The following is a 22,653-nucleotide window of genomic DNA, read 5'->3' as shown; positions in this document are numbered from 1 at the left end:
AATCAGAGATATCACTTTGCCTACAAAGGTCCATACAGTCAAAGCTTTGGCTTTTCTAATAGTTATGTAAGGATGTGAGAGTTGGACCATAAAGAAGACTGAGCACTAAGGCTTTCGAACTGTGGCGTTGGAAAAGACTCTTGAGAGAGTCCCTTGGACAGCAAGGAGACCATACCAGTCAACCCTAAAAGAAACCAACACTGAATATTCATTGGAAGGGCTGATGCTGAAGCTGAAGCTGCCACCTGATGTGAAGAGCCAACTCATTGAAAAAGGCCCTGATGTTGGGAAAGACTGAGAGCAAGAGAAGAGGGCAACAGAGGATGAGCTGGTTGGATGGCATCACTGACTCAATGGACATGAGTTTGAGCAAACTCAGAGGCATAGTGAATGGCAGGGAAGCCTGGCATGTTGCAGTTAATAGGGATACAAAGATTTGGACATGACTTAGCAACTGAACAGGAGAAGGCAATGGCACCCCACTCCAGTACTCTTGCCTGGAGAGTCCCATGGACGGAGGAGCCTGGTAGGCTCCAGTCCATGGGGTCGCTAAGAGTCAGGCATGACTGAGCGACTTCACTTTCACTTTAGCAACTGAACAAGAGCAACAACATCATTCTATTGTTTCTATGATTCTTCCACAGCTTCTTTCTCATTTGTTCATGAGTACTCAGGTTGCTTCTAAAAGTGGGCTATTGTAATGCTGCTATGGACAGCGGAGTGCATGTAATATTTTCAAAATAGGGTTTTCGTTTTCTTGAGATATACACCCAGCAGTGGAATTTCGGTGCCATTGCTGTAGTTGTGTTAGTTTTTGAGGAACCTCCATGATGTTTTGTGTCCGCACCACACAGTGGCTGCACCAGTTCACAACACCATCAATGTACTAGCGTTTCCTGTTCTCCACATTCTCGCCAGCATTGCTATATGTAGACTTTTTGATGTTAGTCATCATTTTGACACTGTAGCTTTGATTTTACATTTCTCTGATGATTGTTGTTGTTCAGTCACTCAGTCACGTCTAACTCTTTGCGAAAGTTTCATTTATCATTTGTAAGTGAAAGTAACTGAAAGTCATCTTCAGGAGTGAAAGGCTTCAGAAAACATTTAATACATATACTCTTACTTTAAAAGTTGCTCAAAGAATGCTGCAACATATTCAAGAATGGGGAAGCGATAATGTTTTCTTCAAATACTAGTGGACAATGAAATAAAAAAATCCAGAATTTAGACTAGAAAGTTAATGCACATGAGGCATAACACGAATGTCAAGAGTATGTCTAAAAATAGAAAACTATTGATGTATTGTAAAAAAAAAAAAAAGCCATCTTTATCTTAAATCCTAAACAATATCAGTTAAAATGAGAAAGAAAAAGTCTAGAGAGGAAAGAAAAGTATATCAAATGTGTAATCTTTCAGAGAGGAAAGTAAGAGCTCTTATTTTGGCTTTCATACTTTTTTGAGATAAAATTTACATAACTTGAAATTATCCATATTAAAGCAACAATTTAGTGGCATTTAGTACATTCACAGTATTGTGCAGCTACCACCTCCTAGTTCCAAAGCATCTTCATCATCTCAAAAGGGGAACGGGAGCAATTGATTAATGGCTACGAAGTTTCCTATGTGTATGGAGTTGCCTATTCTGGATATTTCACATAAATGGAATAATATCACACTTTAACTTTTGAAGTTTGTTTTGAAATTTGAAATATAAAAGATGCACCTAAAACAATATGATTTATAAATTAACAATGAAGAGATGGGCCAAAATGTTCTAGGCAGAGAAATTCTGTTTTGTTCTCTTAAGCTACCAAATTGCCTATGGAACATTTGCTAGACTACCAGGGAACCATCATCTGTTAAGTAGTTTTATTGGGGGAAACTTTAAAATAATAGGAAGAATTAAAATTAGCCTCTCAATTCTATGTCTACCTGATGTCCAAAAACCTGGACCGACTAAAAAAATCTGATAATTACTTCATGGAAAATTATGGCACCACTCAAGTCAAGGTTTATGCAAAAGAACAGAATCCGATATGACTAAAAGAATTTCTTGGTCTTGGATGTCTGGTTAGGAAACTTCCTTACAAGTGATTTCAAAAGTATCCAGGTTCCCTGTCTCTTTCATATGCTGAACAAATAGGTTCAGACATCTCCCCTTCTCTTTGAGTGTTTATAGTGTTTCTGTGGTCTAATGTAGACAATCACAATAATTTTGTATTCATAGAAAACCTTTTATTCATGAAATTTCAAGTACTTTAGCAGAACAAGCAATCCCAGGTCCCTGAATGCCAATTACATTGGAGGTTTGCAGTTTTCCAGGGGCGCTGGGCCTATTCAGATACCATTCTGCCTCCATCCTTTTTTTTTTTTTTCTCTCTCACATTAGAAAATATGCTATAGGACCATGGACCACATATTTGCTTCTGAGAAGTCTTTTTCTACAAAGGAAATGTCCACAGGGGGTCAACTCTTGTCTGAAGCCTTTTCTTATCCTTCCTCCCTCCCCTGCCCCGACATGACTCAGCACTGGCAACAGAATTAATTACTTTTTGCATTTCAATCTCCATTTTGGGCTTCCTTGGTGGCTCAGACAGTAAACAATCTGCCTGTAATGCAGGAGACCTGGGTTCACTGTTTTAACCTCTACCATGGTTTAATAAGGTCTATGAGCTTCATGATTTAAGAAGTCCTAGATATGAATTCTAGCTCCTTCCACTAACTAGTTGTGTACATTTGGGTCTCAGTGTGTTCATCTGTAAATTGGACATAACAACCAGAATGATCAGAAAGAATTTTTATGCAAATCAGAGCAGATAAGCTGCAAACAGCAGCCTCCTAGGTAAGTGTATGCAGCCTGTTGCCTGTACAGGTTGCCGTAAGGGACCTTGGAAACAGTCCTTAATAGTGAACATTCATGGTTGGCATGCTGTCCTCAGTCTAGGCTCCAGACAGGTATGCAAGGTACCTTTGGAGAGTCCCAGGGCACAGTGGCCAGGGTCTACATTGGCCAAGTCATAATGTCCATTTGCACCAAACTGCAGAACAAGGAGCATGTGATTGAGGCCCTCTGCAAGGCCAAGTTCCCTGGTCACCAGAAGATGCACATCTCCAAGAAGTGGAGATTTACTAAGTTTAAGGTGGATGAGTTTGAAAACATGGTTGCAGAAAAGTGACTCATCTCAGATGGCTGTGGGGTCAAATACATCCTTAATTGTGGCCCTCTGAACAAATAGTGGGCCCTGAACTCACAAGAGCCTTACCCTCCTTACTCACACCCACCAATAAATCCTACTTTCCTGTCAAATACAAAAAAAGAAACAGTGCAGATAAAGAACTTAAAACAAACCTGGTGCATAGGAAGTGCTCAGTCACTGGTAGCAATGAATAGCAGTAATCCCAGTGGTCATCCTGATTTCAACATCACTGTATAAATACAGTTTGGGCCATATCAATAGATTTTTTACATACACTTGTTCACATGTCTTTCATACTAGGTTGTCTAATCCCAGAATGACAGGCCCCTGGCTTGTTTGACCTTGTTTTCCCAGCACCAAGCACAGGAACTTCATAAAAGTTGATTGAATTTGTGAATGAATTACTTTTGCCCATGATTAACATTTCAGTCTTTTTTTTTTTTTTTTAACTTTCTAGACAACTTATAAACCTCAAACTGTCAACAAATGGCAGTTTGGACTTATTTCCAACTGTCCTTCCCTTGAAAGCTATTTATCCAGTCAGTAACACTGACAGATTTGAAATTCCCCTCTAGCTAAAAAGATAAGCCAAATGAGCTCACAGGGAGGAGAAAAGAAGTGCTTGGAAGGAGAACCTTACTTATGGTTAAGTAAACTCACCCATTCCTTAGGAATGAGAAGGGTTTGTTTAATATTGTTTCTTCTTATCTGACTTGCAACACTTCAAATTCAGTTAATTTCAAAATTTTATTTGTGCCTATTGATAATATCTCATGGAATCTCAAGGTGATGGGGTGAAGACCCTTAATAGGCTTGATGGAATGTATGAATTTTGTCTGTTACACCAACGCATGCTTAAAGGAAGCTTCCATTTGTCGAAGACCCCACTGCTCCCCTAGAAAGCCTGTATATTAACAACTATAACAAATGTAAGCTATATGATTGCCAGCTGTTTACCAAGTGACAGGCACTTTCTAGATGCTTTACCTCTGTTGTTCATAATTCTCATATAAGTTTTGAGAAGCAGACATCAGAGAATCAATAACACTTGTAGTTGCAGATGAGAAAATATTTGACTTAAAGATGGGCTCGATAAAGGACAGAAATGGTATGGACCTAACAGAAGCAGAAGATATTAAGAAGAGGTGGCAAGAATACACAGAAGAACTGTACAAAAAAGATCTTCATGACCCAGATGATCACGATGGTGTGAACACCGACCTACAGCCAGAAATCCTGGAATGTGAAGTCAAGTAGGCCTTAGAAAGCATCACTACTAACAAAGCTAGTGGAGGTGATGGAATTCCAGTTGAGCTATTTCAAATCCTGAAAGATGATGCTGTGAAAGTACTGCACTCAATATGCCAGCAAATTTGGAAAACTCAGCAGTGGCCACAGGACTGGAAAAGGTCAGTTTTCATTCCAATCCCAAAGAAAGGCAATGCCAAGAATGCTCAAACTACCACACAATTACACTCATCTCACATGCTAGTAAGGTAATGCTCGAAATTCTCCAAGCCAGGCTTCAGCAATATGTGAACCGTGAACTTCCAGATGTTCAAGCTGGATTTAGAAAAGGCAGAGGAACCAGAGATCAAATTGCCAACAACCTCTGGATCATGGAAAAAGCAAGAGAGTTCCAGAAAAACATCTATTTCTGCTTTATTGACGATGCCAAAGCCTTTGACTGTGTGGATCACAATAAACTGTGGAAAATTCTGAAAGAGATGGGCATACCTGACCACCTGACCTGCCTCTTGAGAAATCCGTATGCAGGTCAGGAAGCAACAGTTAGAATTGGACATGGAACAACAGACTGGTTCCAAATAGGAAAAGGAGTACATCAAGGTTGTATATTGTCACCCTGCTTATTTAACTTCTATGCAGAGTACATCATGAGAAATGCTGGACTGGAAAAAGCACAAGCTGGAATCAAGATTGCTGGGAGAAATATCAATAACTTCAGATATGCAGATGACACCACTCTTATGGCAGAAAGTGAAGAGGAACTCAAAAGCCTCTTGATGAAAGTGAAAGAGGAGAGTGAAAAAGTTGGCTTAAAGCTCAACATTCAGAAAACGAAGATCATGGCATCCAGTCCCATCACTTCATGGCAAATAGATGGGGAAACAGTGGAAACAGTGTCAGACTTTATTTTTGGGGGCTCCAAAATCACTGCAGATGGTGACTGCAGCCATGAAATTAAAAGACGCTTACTCCTAGGAAGGAAAGTTATGACCAACCTAGATAGCATATTGAAAAGCAGAGACATTACTTTGCCAACAAAGGTCCATCTAGTCAAGGCTATGGTTTTTCCTGTGGTCGTGTATGGATGTGAGAGTTGGACTGTGAAGAAGGCTGAGCGCCGAAGAATTGATGCTTTTAAACTGTGGTGTTGGAGAAGACTCTTGAGAGGCCCTTGGACTGCAAGGAGATCCAACCAGTCCATTCTGAAGGAGATCAGCCCTGGGATTTCTTTGGAAGGAATGATGCTAAAGCTGAAACTCCAGTACTTTGGCCACCTCATGCGAAGAGTTGACTCATTGGAAAAGACTCTGATGCTGGGAGGGATTGGGGGCAGGAGGAGAAGGGGACGACAGAGGATGAGATGGCTGGATGGCATCACTGACTCGATGGACGTGAGTCTGAGTGCACTGAAGGAGTTGGTGATGGACAGGGAGGCCTGGCGTGCTGCGATTCATGGGGTCACGAAGAGTCGGACATGACTGAGCGACTGAACTGAACTGACTGAACTGAAGCATTAATTATCCCATACAACAACAAATATGAAGATAGATGGCCAAAAACTCATTCAGCAATTCCATAATGTTACCAAGAGTCCTTCCAGCTCTCTCCACCCATTCCTCCACCATTTTCAGCACATTGGTTCATCCTTGTGACTGACACCTCATGGATTCAAGATGGCTGCCATTTCTCCAGGCATCACGCCCACCAGTGGCCACCTAAGTGGGAAACAAGGAACAAATTCCCGTTTCCTCTTGGGGCTCTGACTTAAGGATTTCCTTACCACTTCTTTAGGTAGAAGTTTACATTATTTTTGCTCATCCTAAAAGCACTCACTGGTGAAGTATGGCGTTTTCATTGCTGTCTTCTATCAGAATTTGTCTTCTGGGACTGGATCTTCCCTGAGTTTGAGAGATCTCTGCCAGTAATCTGAACCCAAAATCTAGGTTCCATTGACACCAATCCCAAATGGAATAGAAGAGTGGAGAGTTCTGCCAAAATATTGTCCACTAGAGGAGGGAATGACAAACCACTCCAGTAATCTTGCTGTGAAAACCCCATGAACTGTATAAAAAGGCAGTCTTTAACACCACCACCAAATTAAGAATGTTTGAGGCTTGCAGAAAAAAAAAAAAAAAAAAGTAAAATCCTTAGGACCCCAGGGCATTTCTGAAAAAGCAAATAAGAAGAGTAAAGAGAAATAGTATTTTTTTTATACCTACTATAAGCCAGGAATTGTGTTATTTACCTTGTCTCAATAAGATTTAGAGCAATTGATTTTTCAGAGAAGGGTCCAGAGAGGTTAGGTAATTAGCCCAAGATCACACAGTATTTCAGTGTGATACAGTAATTTGAAACCAGGTATTCTAATTCCACAGCCCATGACCTTTGCATGTAATTGCCCTGATCTTTTGTATAAACACACAAAATGAGATGTCTGGAATAAAAATGTATACCAGGAGGTAGAAAGTCTGAAATCAAGCAAAGGTTTGCTGGGGGAAGGGAAGTAGAGAGTAGGTGGTTGCCCAAGAAGCCCTTCATTCCTCTAATTGCCTGGGCTTATGTTTGCAGATTGCATCAGTTGTCTTACTGCCCACTGATCGGTCCCTCAGAATCATCTCTGCTTCTGACAGTTTCCCATAAATCTGTTCAGATCCAAATTCTTTCTTATTTAAAAGGAGCCACACATTTACAGCCACATGAACAACTTGATGGCCATGGGATGTGTGGGGACTGGTAGAATAACTGAGGTCACCTACATTCTGTGTAATTACCTACCCTCATCTTCTCACCTGACAGTCTCCTTTTGAGATGTCATCTGGATTTGAAAGTGGAAATTAATTTTGAGCTGAGGTATGTTACAAATGAATTCTGCAAAGCTCTTACTGCCATAGGTAATTCTCTGCGTGGGAATTCTCTAATACTAGGGACAATATCAGAGAAGGCGATGGCACCCCACTCCAGTACTCTTGCCTGGAAAATCCAATGGACGGAGGAGCCTGGTGGGCTGCAGTCCATGGGGTCGCGAAGAGTTGGACATGACTGAGCAACTTCCCTTTCACTTTTCACTTTCATGCATTTGAGAAGGAATGGCAACCCACTCCAGTGTTCTTACCTGGAGAATCCCAGGGACGGGGGAGCCTGGTGGGCTGCTGTCTATGGGATCGCACAGAGTCGGACACCACTGAAGTGATTTAGCAGCAGCAGCAGGGACAATATAAGTGATAAAAAGTTCCGAAGAGCAAGCATCAAAGTATCTTTTAAGAAGTTTCAAGACCCTTTACTTATCAAAGCTGTGTAGATAACTAAAGCTTCAGAGGCAGGCAACTTTGGTTTGGTTTGCCAGCTCTGCCACTCACTGGCTTAAGATGATCGACTTATTTATCTGACATCCTTAATTGTCTAAACGAGACTGACAAAATTGACCTCTCAAGTGTTTGTGACCATAAAGTAAGGCAAAATTCAGCACACTGCCTGGCACACAACAAGCCCACACAGTTGTCCCCTTCCCAGTTTCCCTTCTGAATTGGCACATTTCTGCCCACTCAGACCAGGACTAAAAAGCCAGCCTGCCCCAAGGCTGAGAATCAGATGAAGAAAAATGAGTAAAACCAAAGCCCCTTTCAGCATTTGGTAGTCATCAATTAGGAGCCCCTCATGTCATAGGTCAGAGCTCGACATTATGGCTAAGGGAAGCCAGTTGGCCTAAAAGTGGAAAAACTGTCTAGCAATTAGGAAAATTTATAGGTATTTCTCAAAACTCCTTGAGTCCTGGGCTGGAGAAAAGCATAGTGGTATGTGTTTTATCAAAGGCTCAAATAAACCCACGTCCCATCAGAATCACTGCTTAAGAGATGTAAGAAGACAGGGAGAGAATGAAAAGCAATGAAAAGACAATGGAAAAAAATATTTCACAAGTTTTATTAGTTGGGATGGTGGGCAGGCACGTACTCTGTTTTTCTGTCTGCTCAGGCAAGCCTCTGCAGACCAGAGGGAAATTCATCCTCCCCTTGTTTGTTTTATCCACAGCCTCCAAAGGAAAGATGTTAGAGATCTTGCTTTTTCACAGACGTGGATACTGTCTCACTCTGTAATCCAGAAAGCAGATGTTTTCAACTCGCCCTTGGAAATGAGAAGTGAATGCCATTTCTTTTCTCTTTTCTTTCTCTCTTTCTTCATACAGAAATTTTTGCACAATTTAAATATATTCTATGCAGAGAGTATTTCAATTCATGGCTTCATTTTGGCTTTTTCTTTCTTTGCATAGATTTCCAATTTAGTAGGGATACTGTAACGCTTTGGCACAAATAGCGGGGGAAAAAAGTTCTTTTCCAGGACAGAGTTGTTTCACTTTGTCTTGATGGTTCCACCTGACCCCCCTGGGAAGGGTTGGATTTCTGCACATCTATCACACCCACAGAGGCCGTGTCAAAGCCCAGCCCAACCGCTCTTTTGCACATGTATGGCTGGTTATTCACTACATGTAGGCTGAAGATGAGAGCCTGAGGTGGAAAAAGTGGATTCCTACCCAGCCACTCAGGACACTGACCCTTTTGTGAGCCAACTCTCCTCTCTTGTTCCTGTAACTATGACATTCCATCACTGTGCAGAGCTGTTTCAAGTGTGAGCTTCTAAGGTATCACTTCTCCAAAAATTCTAGCCCATAACCACTAGCTTTCAGATATGAGGAAAAAGATAAGTGTGTAATAAAGCCAAACATAACAATTAATGCATCAGGGTTCCTAAGTGCATTTTGCAATAGCAGATTGTGCTGCAGCTGATGTCAGAGCTGACGTGTTGTTAATCCAATAAAAGTGCACAGGGATTTCTCTAAACCTTGGCTGGGTACACGTGAAAATGCTATCAGACCATTTGACATTTTGTTTGAGTTCATTGTCTATCATCTTGAAAGTACTCCAGCTTGATTTATATACATATCCTTTAGAAAATGCTTCCCTTACCTGTTGAAGTCAGTTTTCTATAAATTCTTAAAGGAGCAAAGGTTTAGCTGATCAGAATGAGAATCATAAGTAGACCTGGAAATTCCCTGTGAGGCACCAATGCTAGTGTTTCTTGGTATTGCTTAGGCTAAGAACTTGGATGGAATGGAGGAATGAATCAAACTATTGGGATTTTTTGTCTCTGAAATCAATGAAGGCATTCTTTGCTATCATGTATGATAAAAGCATTGAAAGTGGCTAGATTCCCTTTAGTATCTTTCCCTAATAAGCCAGTTCTGAAATGTGTATTGTACACAAGCAGAGTACCAGGGATTGCACACTGGTCCCTTCGGGCCGTGTGGTAGGGTGACAGGGAGAGGGTGTGAGACAGTAGAGTAGAGCATATGGAGCCAACAGTGCAAGTGTGCTGTCTAAAGAGCAGCCACGACTCCACTCCCATGGGATTCAAGTGTGGCAACATTTTCTGATTTACTTTCTCCAAGAAAAGTCAGAAATCCTGATGCTTACGTGAAATGGTTATGGGAAGCACTGAAACCATCTGCGCCATACCCAGGCAAGATAGTAGCCACTTGCAAGAGCTGTCTTAACAACAGGAGGTGCTGGTAAGGATCATGGGACTAACAAGCTACCACGAACCAGCCGAATTCAGGAAATGTCAAAAGGAGACTGGAGACAATAATCCATGTGTCCTACCAACCTCCCAGAATCCTCCTCGATGGAATCCATCTTGGCTGAGCAATGCATGAACCAGCAGGAAGGACCCTGTATTAGAATGATTGGCCATAAAACTCAAGACTGTGAGCCATGTGGCAGAGGAGTCCTCCTGGGTTCCCTTAGCCGGTTACTCTCCACCCAGGCACCCCTTCTCAATAAAGTCTCTTGCTGTGTCAGTACGTGTGTCTCCTCAGACAATTCATTTCTGAGTGTTAGACAAGAGCCCACTCTCTTGCCCTAGAAGGAGTCCCTCTTCCTGCAAGAGAATCTTTAAATGTTGGAAACTAATTCACATTAAAAAAAAAAAAAGATTCTATGTACGAGTAAAAGCATCTGAGTGCTGAACTCGGCTTGTATGATATCAGTTTTAACTTCTGCAATGATTGGGATTTGGGCTTTTGTCCCATACAGCCCAGCAGTCTGGGGCTCCATGGCTGGGGAGTCACAATGACCTTTCCCCCACGACATCCTGGAGTCTGTCAGTTAGCCTTATTCATGGAGCATGAGCCAATCAGAGGGCTGCTTTCCCACAATGCATCTTGTGGGCTGTCCACCACAGACAACAGGACATTGACTAATTATATAATTGTTTGTTTCCTGTGAGAGTTGTAGCAAGTTACCACAAATTGAGTAGCTTGAGACAACACAAATGAAGTCTGACACATTTCTCACTGGGCTAAATTCAAGACAGGGCTATGTCCCTTTCTGGAGGCTCTTGAGGAGAATGTGTTTCCCTGCCTTTTCCAGTTGCTTGAGGCTCCCACCTTCTTTGACTCATGGCCCTTTCATCCATCATCGAAACCAACAGTGACAAGTGGAATCCTCAGGTCATAGCACTCTGACTTTGCTTCCCTCATCACATCTTCTCTGACTCTTAACCCTCTGCCTTCCCTTCCATTTCTGAGGATCATTCTGATTATGTTGGGCCCACCTTGATGCATGTGTGCGCAGTTGCTTAGTCATGTCTGCCTCTTTGTAATCCTATGGGCTGTAGTCTGCCAAGCTCCTCTGTCCATGGGATTATCTAGGCAAGAATACTGGAGTGGGTTACTATTTCCTCCTCGAGGAGATCTTCCCAACCCAGGGGTTGAACCTGTGTTTCTTATGGCTCCTGCATGGCTGGTGCATTCTTTACCACTGAGCCATAAGCTTCCTATTTTAAGGTCAACTGACTGGCAATTTTAATGCCCTGAAGGATGAATATGGAACCAAATGTTCTCAATGTCTGCTTTAAATGTTTGGTTTTCCAGAATGTGTACAATGGCCCTACTCACCTTTCACAACTCCTGTACAGTAAGTCCCCTACTTATGAACAAGTTGAATGATTTCTGTTCTGAGAGCAGTTGTAAGTCCAATTTGTTTGTTGGCACAACAAATTTAGCCTAGGAATTCAACTAGCACAATCTGCTATATAGTACTGTGCTGTAATACGTTTACAATACTTTTCATACATGTAGTACAGAAAAAGCAAACAAAAAATAAAACATTTTTAATTTTACAGTACAGTACTTAGAAAAGTTAGTAGTACAATACAATAGCTGGCATACAGGGACTGGCATCGAGTGAACAGGCAAGAAGAGTTACTGCCTGGAGGAGGGAGAGGAGGTGGGAGATGGTAGAACTGAATGATCCTCAGCAATTGAAGATGGAAGGGCAAGTTGCAATTTCACTCGCTCCTGTTGTTGATGGAACGCAGGTTCGACTCCAACTCTTTGAACATTCTCAACCTGAGGGTTAGTTCCCCAATGGTTCAGCGATAAAGAATCCACCTGCAATGCAGGAGACAGGGAAGAAACAGGTTCCATCCCTGGGTCAGGAAAATTCCCTGGAGGAAGAAATGACAACCCACTCCTGTCTTTGGCCAGAAAATCCCATGGACAGAGGATTTTGGCAGGCTATAGTCCACGGGGTTGAAAAAGAGTCAGACTAGACATAGCAACTGAACACACACTCTCACACATACACACACTGGCCTGAAGGGGACTTACTGTATCCCACAGGGTATTTCAGGATGACATTTATTCAGTTATTTTGCATTTGAATCACAGGAAATTTTCTTCAATTGTGTTTGTTTTCCCTAATCTTTTGAGGCTCATACCTCACCACTTAACCACTTGCTTTCTTCTTTGCATGAAAAAGAGAAAAGTTTCAGGTAGTAAACGCCATTTCCTGTCACTCACTTTAAATTCTAAAACCAAAGACTTAGTTTTAATATTTTTGCCTTAAAAATAATAATTTACTACAACTTTATTGAATGGCTTCACCATCTATAACACTGTTAGGTCTGGTATGGGCAGACTAAGAGGATATTCCAAAATGAATAAAACTGAGGCCCTCCGGTCCTCAATTCCCTTATCAAATATATCAGTTGAGTGGTAGAGGTGACAGAGGAGGAAGGAAGACTGGATGTTGGAGAACAGAGACTGCTCCACAGGAGATGCAAATGAGACATGAGTTTCAAAGTGCCAAATGGAATGTTGCTCTTATTATCTGATTTTCTACCATTTCAGTGCTATGATGGAAAGGAGAGAATATTTCAAGTTGAGTGGCAAGTTGAAACCAGGATGGGAGGTCAGAGTCAGTACTGCAGGTGAGGACAGGGGGACAATCAAGGATGGGGCTCTCTTAGATTTTATCTCATTTTGCCCTGTTTTTGGCCAATGCATGCATGCATTTCAGTGGTCCTCAAAACTTTTATCATGATCCTGTGTGCATGTGTTCAGGCCAAGTCACTTCAGCCCGACTTTTTGCAGCCTTATGGATCATAGCCTGCCAGGCTCCTTTGTCCATGGAAATTCTCCAGGCAAAAATACTGGAGTGGGTTGCCATGCCCTTCTCCAGGGGATCTGCACCGAGGGATCAAACCCATGTCTCTTATGTCTCCTGCATTGGCAGGCAGGTTCTTTACCACCAGTGCTACCTGGGAAGCCCCTATCATGGTCCTAAATACACGATGAAATACAACTTGTAAAATTCAAAAGACAAACATAGCCTATCAAAATAAAACCACAAAATTATTAATGTTGGTTGTCACTTTGCAAATAGCTTATTGTATCAAAATTGTTTGAAAAGAAGTCTGTCTTCTTCTCTAGGAGAGACTTTGAGCAAGAAATGGATTCTGATTTACCTCGTGTTTCCAAACTTGAGCCATACTAAGCAACTTAGCACCTGTTTAATATGGACATGATTTGAATTCTATTCTGTACCCCTTTGCTTAATATCATAAAAACACGTTACTAGATAAGACTTGGCTCCCATGAATTCTACCACCTTGGGTTCTGCCTGTGATTGTGTATAAAATTAAACTTGATAATCAGCTGACCTTAAGATAAAGGAGAGTATCCTGTATTACCCAGGTAAACCCAAGGTAATCTGGTCCCTAAGGGCAGAGGGGAAGACAGAAAGATGAAGCAGAAGAGACAGAGGGAGAAGAGATGGGCAGCCTGAGAAGATTGATGCCATTTCTGGTTCTGAAGTTTAGGGATCATGTGTAAGGAATGGAGAGAGGCAGGAAGGAAATGGGGACCTCAATCCTATAACCACATCGTACTGAACTTTGTCAATGATGTACATGAGCTTAAAAGTGGATTCTTCTCCAAAGCTTCCAGAAGAAACAACCCTGCTAACATCTCGATTTTAGTCCAGTGAGACCAGTGTCAGACTTCTGACTTACAGAACTTGAAGGTAATAAATTTGTCTTAAGTCACTAAGTTTATGATTATTTTTTAATGGCAGCAATAAATAACTAAAGCAAACACCAGTTGTAGCTCCCTCAAAATCTTTTCATAACTATTATACTCTTGGTCTTTCTAAAGAGAATTGCTCTTTCCCTTATCTTGGCAATGGAGCATCCCCTCATCCTGCACTCATAACATGAGATTCATAATATTAGCCCTATTTCCTTGTCAATATCTTACCTAAAACAGTTGATTGTAAGTTCCTTGAAAGTAGAGAACAGGTATTAGTCATCTTTATCTCTTGTTTCATAAGGCTTAGGAGAAGTTGTTTATTTCTACCAAAGAGATATTTGAAACTCATTTGAGGGAGAGGGGGAAAAGACCCAATCAGAGGCGATACTTTTCAGTCTGGGATCTACAGTGGTAAGTCTGACAGTCAAGTGGGAGTGCTGAGCTCCAATCCACTTAACCCAAAGGAGAATAACTACTATAGGAATGTAGAATGACTACTATTGGAATGTAGACAGCTGGATTCAGGGAGTGAAGACAAGAACAAGCATGTTGAGAGCAATTCGAGAGAGATTACCTAAAATATCTGCTGGTGTGAGATTCACCTGTTGAGCCCCCTGGGATGTGACTGGCCTGACTTGAAGGGTCCAGGGCAGTGTGGGTGATATGTGTTCAGAGAATGATGCTTCCCTAGCTGGCAAGTGATATACATTTCTGGACCACTATTGAAATACAGCTTCCAGCCAAGGTGTTATATCTGGAGTCCTAGAGATTTAATTACAAAGGATTCTAGAGCCAGATTTATAGTGGGCCTTGTATTACCTTACTTTGTTCCATGATCTAAGTCTAAAACTTCAAAAATAATGTGTCCTACCCCCTTCAATCCCCCCCAACTCCCTCACTCACCCCACCACCACCACACATGAGCACTTGATTTTAACTTGGAAAGTTCTATTATAGAGCCCACCTTCCCTTTGGATCTCAGCTAATTCCAAGAGCCCTTTTGGTTCTCTCTCAGAAATGCAGATCGCCACCTAATCAAACTTTTCAGCTCACCAATTCCAAGTTAGCCTCTCCAGCCAAGTTATCCCTGGAAACGTATTTTAAACTCTTTTTAGCAGAGAGAAATATTTGGATTTTTGCCTATTTTGCAAAGGCTGAGAATCAAATTACAGACGCAGAGCTTCTGTTTTTTTTTTATATTATGTGTCTGTATTATTTAAACATACATGGAAAATAATATTTTTCCTTAACAAACTAAAGCTTGCTGGCGCCAGCACTGCATTGGTGACTGTGACCATTGTGTGGGTCGTGTCACCGGGATGCAGTCAGAGGCCTCAGTGAAATAGTCTGAGTGCACAGAACGGAGCCAGACTGGGACATGGAATGTGGGCCTTCCCTTTGCTTTTCTGGAAAGGGATAATTACTGACTATACAAAAACTTTCCATTGATTATTCAAATGTTGCCTCCTCTGTCTCAGTGCAGGTCATGGTAGGCTCTCAGATACTGAAATGTTATTCTCCTTATATAGGTGGAGATTCTTTTCAATTAAAGGACTTTTCCTTCCTCTAATCTTTTTTTTTTTAACTTTAAAAACATTCTTAGCTCATGTATCTAAGCCACGTAAGCACATGTGTTTTGTAATGTTCCATATTTCAAAAGGAAAGAGTGAGATCCTTTGAACATATTTTCCAAGCATCTCAACTGAGTAACAAACTATTTTATCTTCCATGTCTGTGAATATTTTGCAAATGAATGAGTCTGTTACCCCTAAATTTCTTATAGCATCATTAGCATAGACTTCACTTGGGAGTTGGTTAATATTTGAGCAGCAGCTGAACTGGTTTACAGTTCCACAGTCCAGAGAGGAAAAGTTAGCTAAATAAATTAATAGTGTAAAAAAAAAAAATCAGACGCTTTTTAAAGCCAGTTAAGAAAACAAGCTATTCACAATCACTTTAGATGAATCATTAACATTCTAAATTCTAATAACAAATTTATTAATCTGCTTCATTAAGGCAGACATTTCAATTTTCCCTGCTAGGAAGCTCCTTATTAACATAGGTCAAGTTACTATGTTTACCTGAGTTAAGTAAAATTATATATCTTAAATATTTCACCTCACTAATGATGCTTGACTCCATCTTATTTCTATTTTTGTTGTTTAGTTGCTCAGTCATGTCCAACTCTTTGCGATCCCATGGACTGCAGCACACCAGGCTTCCTTGTCCTTCACTATCTCCTGGAATTTTCTTTTTTTTATTTGAAGTATAACTGAAATATAACATTATATCAGTTGCAGTATATAACATAATGATTCAATATTTGTGCACACTGAAATGATCACCACAATAAGTCTAGTTACCATCTGCCACCATACAAAGTTAGAACTTTGTGTATGTGTGAATAAGTTATTTTCAAATATGCACCGCAATATTATCATAATGTACACTATGCTATACATTACATCCCCATGACTTATGTATTTTATAACTGGAAGTTTGTACCTCTTTACCTCCTTTACTCATTTTGTTCCCCACCAAAACCTGCCCCTCTGGCAAGCATCAGTCAGTTCTATAAGTCTGGCTTTGTTCTGTTTGTTTGGTTTTGGTGTTTAGAGTCTACATATAAGTGAAATCATATAGTATTTGTCTTTCTCTGCTTTATTTCCTTAGCATAATACTCCTAGGTCCATCTATCCATGTTTCCATAAATGGCAAGATTTCATTGTTTATGGCTAAGTAATATTCCATTGTGTGTATATAATATTATATATATATAAACATAGGGGTGCATATATGATTTCAAATTAGTGTTTTTCTTTTCTTTGGATTCCACCCAGAAGTGGAATTGCTGGATTTTCTGGTAGTTCTCCTTTTAACTTTTTTGAGGAACCTCCATACTATTTCCCATAGTGGCTGTACCAGTATACATTCCCACTAACAGTGCACAAGTGTTTCCTTTTCTCCTCATCCTCACCAACACTTGTTATTTCTTGCCTTTTTGATCTTAGTCATTCTAACACGTGTGAGGTGATGCCTCTTTGTGATTTTGAATTGCATATCCATGATGATTAGTGATGCTGAACATTTTTAAATGACCTATTGACCATCTGTATGTTATCTTTGAAAAATGTCTATTCAGATCCTCTGCCCATTTTGTAATCAAATTGTTTTGTTTTCACTTTGAATTTTATGTGTACTTTATATATTTTAGATAATAACCACTTATCAGATAAAGGATTTGCAAATATTTTCTCCCATTCAACAGGTTTTCTTTTTGTTTTGTTGACAGTTTGCTATGCAGAAGGTTCTTAGTTTGATGTAGTCCCATTTACTTATTTTTTCCTTTGCTTTTGGAATCAGATATGAAAAATCTTTGCCAAGACCAGTGTCAAGGAGTTTACTGCTAATATTGTCTTCTGGGAGTTTTATGATTTCTGGTTTTATATTTAAGTCCTTCATCCATTTTGAGTTAATTTTGCACATGGCATAGGCTAGTAGTCCAGTTGTATTCTTTTGCCTGGTCTGTCATCAGTTTGCAGAACATAATCTATTGAAGAGACTCTTTTCCCAACTTTATATTCTTGCTCCTTTGGCTACGTACTTGGCCATATATGTGGGGATTTATTTGTGGCCTCTCTATTCTTTTCCATTGAACTATATGTCTTTTTTTATGACAATACCATACTGTTTCAATTACTATAGATTTGTAATATAGTCTAAAATCAGGGAACAATGATGCCTCCAGCTTTGTTAATCTCTCTCAATATTGCTTTGGCTGACTGGAGTCTTCTGTGGTTCTATTCAAAATTTAGGATCTGTTTCTCTGAGAAATACCATTGGATTTTGATCAGCATTGCACTGAATGTGCAGATTGCTTTGAGTAATATGGACATTGTAACAATATTGATTCTTCCAATCCATGATCATGGAATATCTATTTATTTGTGTGTTCTTCAATCTTTTATAATTTTCAGTGTACAGGCCTATTATCTCTTTGGTTAAATTTATTCCCATGTATTTTAATCTTTTTGATAAAATTGTAAATGGAATTTCTTTCTTAATTTCTCTCTCTGAGTTTGCTGAAAGTGAATATGAGAGATCTTTGTATATTGATTTTGTACCCTGCAACTGTATTTAATTTATTAGTTCAAACAATGTTTTGGTATAGTCCTTAGGATTTCCTCTGTATAAAATCACATAGTCCAGAGAGTTTCACTTTGTTCTTTCCCACAGCCCCCCTCCTCCCCAGTTTTGATGGAAACTTTTTCTTTCTTTATTGCTTTGGCTAGGACCGCTAGTACTATGTTGAAAAAAGTGGTAATAGTAGGTATCCTGGTCTTGTTTCAAATCTTAAGAGGAAAACTTTCAGTTTTTCATTGTTGAATATGATGTTAACTGTGGACTTATCACATATGGCCTTTAATATGCTGAGGTACATTTTCTCTATTCCTACTTTGTTGAGAGTTTCTATCCTGAATAGATGTTGAGTTTTCTTAAATGATTTTTCTGCATCTATTGAGATGATCATATGATTTTTTATTCTTAATTTTCTTAATGCTTATTACATTGAGCAACTTATGGATGTTAAATTATTTTTATACCCTTGGAACAAATCCCACTTGATCATGGTGTACAACCCTTTTAATGTACTGATGAATTCAGCTTGCTAATATTTTGTTGAGAACTTTTGCATCTAAGTTCATCAGAGCTATTGGCCTGAAATTTTCTTTTTTTGTGTGTGTGTGGTGTCCTTGTCTGGTTATTGGAGAAGGCAATGGCACACCACTCCAGTACTCTTGCCTGGAAAATCCCATGGACGGAGGAACCTGTCTGGTTATGGTATAAGGTAATGCTGACTGGAAAAGGTCAGTTTTCATTCCAATCCCAAAGAGAGGCAATGCCAAAGAATGCTTAAAATACCGCACAATTGCACTCATCTCACACGCTAGTAAAGTAATGCTCAAAATTCTCCAAGCCAGGCTTCAACAATACATGAACCATGAACTTCCAGATGTTCAAGCTGGTTTTAGAAAAAGCAGAGGAACCAGAACCAACATCCATTGGATCGTGGAAAAATTAAGAGAGTTCCAGAAAAACATCTATTTCTGTTTTATTGACTATGCCAAAGCCTTTGACTGTGTGGATCACAATAAACTGTGGAAAATTCTGAAAGAGATGAGCATACCAGACCACCTGACCTGCCTCTTGAGAAACCTATATGCAGGTCAGGAAGCAACAGTTAGAACTGGACATGGAACAACAGACTGGTTCCAAATAGGAAAGGGAGTATGTCAAGGCTGTATATTGTCACCCTGCTTATTTAACTTATATGTAGAGTACATCATGAGAAACGCTGGATTGGAAGAAGCACAAGCTGGAATCAAGATTGCCAGGAGAAATAGCAATAACCTTGGGTATGCAGATGACAACACCCTTATGGCAGAAAGTGAAGAGGAACTAAAGAGCTTCTTGATGAAAGTGAAAGAGGAGAGTGAAAAAGTTGGCTTAAAGATAAATATTCAGAAAACTAAGATCATGGCATCTAGTCCCATCACTTCATGGGAAATAGATGGGGAAACAGTGGCTGACTTTATTTCTGGGGGCTCCAAAATCACTGCAGATGATGATTGCAGCCATGAAAGTAAAAGACACTTACTCCTTAGAAGGAAAGTTATGACCAACCTAGACAGCATATAAAAAGCAGAGACATTACTTTGTCAACAAAGGTCCACCTATTCAAGGCTATGGTTTTTCCAGTAGTCGTGTATGGATGTGAGAGTTGGACTATAACGAAAGCTGAGCACCAAAAAATTGATGCTTTTGAACTGTGGTGTTGGAGAAGACTCTTGAGAGGCCCTTGGCCTGCAAGGAGATCCAACCAGTCCATCCTAAAGGAAATCAGTCTTGGGTGTTCATTGGAAGGACTGATGTTGAAGCTAAAACTCCAATACTTTGACCACCTGATGGGAAGAGCTGACTCATTTGAAAATTCGCTGATGCTGGGAAAGATTGAGGGCAGGAGAAGAAAGGGACGACAGAGGATGAGATGGTTGGGTGGCATCACCAACTCAATGGACGTGAGTTTGGGTAAACCTCGGGAGTTGATGATGGATAGACAGGCCTGGCGTGTTGCGGTTCATGGGGTCACAAGAAGTCAGACACGACTGAGCGAATGAACTGAACTGAACTGAATGCTGACTTAGGAAAATAAGTCTGGAAACATTCCTTTTTCCTCAATTTTTTGGAAGAGTTTGAGAAGGATAAGTGAAGCCATTTGGTCCTGGACTTATCTTTATTAGGAGATTTTTGATTACCGATTCAATCTCCTCACTAGTAATCAACCTATTCAAACCTTCTATTTTTTTTTTTTAATAATTCAGTCATGGAAGACTGTATGTTTTTAAAAATGTATCCATGTCTTGTAGGTTGTCCAATTTGTTGCTCTCTTATTGTTCATAGTAGCCTTTTACAGTCATTTGTATTTTTGTGGTATCATTTGTAATTTCTCTTTTATTTCTGATTTTATTTGAGGCCTCTGTCTTTTTTTCCTGGTGAATCTAGGTAAAGGTTTATCAGTTTTGTTTATCTTTTCAGTGAGCCATCTGTTAATTTCATTGGTCTTTTCTATTGTCTTTTTAGCTTCTATTTTAATAATTTTTACTGTTGCTTTCCTTAAGTATTGCAAAGCTTGAATCCTTACTTAATTCACCTGTACCCCACGTCCTCACTGACAGCTGAGTTGTGTTTCATAGGATGGTTGTCAAGAAGGGCAGTAGTAAAATTAACTGGCAAAATCTTTCTATGCATGCAGTTCAACCAAAGTTCTCATAAAGTAGGCCTTACCTGTTTCTTCACAAGTAGAGGAAAGTGTTCCTATTTTTTGTCCATGTGCTCCATGCCAGGCTGTTCTAAGCACCTTAAATGTATTACCTTATTTCATCCACCTGTGATGAAAGTACAGGTCCTGATAATTTCCTTCTCTACTTAGAAAACTAGGGATTTAGGCTAAGAATCATGTTATTCCAAAGATTATGAATATATGTAAGGGAATCAGTTCCTTAAATCTAAAAAAAAACATCCCATAGAATATATTTTTAAAAGAAAAGCAGAAACATTTCACAAGCCCAGAACTTTAGTGGAACTGAATTTATTGTTCAAGTTTAGGGAAACCTGGATGGCTACAGTCCATGGAGTCTCAAGAGTTGGACACAACTGAGCAACTAACACTTTCACTATCTTACAACTAGTACTATAAGCAATAATTGTAGTAAATAGTTTTGAGGAAAATGATGATGGAGTTGAAAATCCTTCTAAACTAAATATTTTGGAGATAGCTCACACGGAGATTAAGAGAGGGGGTTGTTTCTCCTTTCTCTTTTAAGAGTTCCCCAGGGAGAGTCATTTTCTGATGAGTCCCTGTAGGGGGTGGGATGGTGAGTCATTGCTGTGTAAGACCAGCTGGGTTGGTGCTAGCAGTGGGAGAATGGCATTGTTAGAATCTTCTTTAAAAAATCAGTTACCTCCAGCCTCTCCCCCCACCATTCCACTCTTCTAAGCTGAGTAACAAAGATAATACTCCAGCACATTCCCGATGTCATTCCCTCTGCCTGGAGAAGTCACCTCAACTTTCACCTCAAGGGTCACAAAGCATTTTTCTCCAGAAGGACTTTCCTGCCTCCTTGAACATGACTTCTCTTGTTTCTGTTCTATTCCCCATCTCCATGTCTGTCTCATCAGGGCAGTGCCTCCGTGCATTGGAATCCTTGTTCAGTAAGTTACCTTCTCACTAGATGTCAAATCTTCTATGGGTACTCACTGTCTTTACAGCTTGGCATGCCCATGGCTTTACTAAGTCATTTTGCATGTTTTGGGAATGAATAACACTCACATGAACCCATTATGAGATCTATAAACCTATGTTTAAGCAATAAAAGTGAAAAACAAAAGGGCAAAAATGTTACCCTCAGGGACCTGATTATTAATTGGCTGTAGAGCTTTGTGTTTAAGGGCCTCTGGTTCCTCATCCATAAAATGTGAGAGTTGAAATAATCAACTCTCGGTAATATTGCCAACAACTAGAAATAGCTAGAGTCACAGGCTGATCCTCCATCTGGATTCAGTCCAATTTTCCTTATATCACAGGTCCTACCAATGGAATCTTCATACTCTAGCTTTGACTTTGTAGCCAAAATCTTAGCAATGTGAATTTCAAGAAGGCCATTGAGCCCTAAATCTCAATTTCAACATTTCTCACTGATTTTGTTTGAAAGAAATGACCACCAGGAACATTGCAATTCAGATATGAAATCAACAACCTCAGATATGCAGATGATACCACTCTAATCAATAACCTCAGATATGCAGATGACACCACCCTTATGGCAGAAAGGGAAGAGGAACTAAAAAGCCTCTTGATGAAAGTGAAAGAGGAGAATGAAAAAGTTGGCTTAAAACTCAACATTCAGAAAACGAAGATCATGGCATCTGGCCCCATCACTTCATGGGAAATAGATGGGGAAACAGTGTCAGACTTTATTTTTTGGGGGCTCCAAAATCATTGCAGATGGTGACTGCAGCCATGAAATTAAAAGACGCTTACTCCTTGGAAGGAAAGTTATGACCAACCTAGATAGCATATTCAAAAGCAGAGACATTACTTTGCCAACAAAGGTCCGTCTAGTCAAGGCTATGGTTTTTCCAGTGGTCATGTACGGATGTGAGAGTTGGTTGGACTGTGAAGAAAGCTGAGTGCCGAAGAATTGATGCTTTTGAACTGTAGTGTTGGAGAAGACTCTTGAGAGTCCCTTGGACTGCAAGGAGATCCAACCAGTCCATTGTGAA

The 22,653-nt window shown here is 40.1% G+C and overlaps 1 pseudogene; it reads left to right on the top strand.

Annotated features, from left to right (window-relative positions):
* Nucleotides 1–2,756: 2,756 nt before the first annotated feature.
* Nucleotides 2,757–2,903, top strand: LOC113897951 (annotated as a pseudogene).
* Nucleotides 2,904–22,653: the final 19,750 nt, after the last annotated feature.

This window comes from Bos indicus x Bos taurus, chromosome 8, assembly GCF_003369695.1.
Source record: "Bos indicus x Bos taurus breed Angus x Brahman F1 hybrid chromosome 8, Bos_hybrid_MaternalHap_v2.0, whole genome shotgun sequence".
In the NCBI taxonomy this organism is placed as follows: Eukaryota; Metazoa; Chordata; class Mammalia; order Artiodactyla; family Bovidae; genus Bos; species Bos indicus x Bos taurus.
The sequence above is the reverse complement of the archived record's forward strand: the minus strand, read 5'-3'. Positions and strand labels throughout refer to the sequence as shown.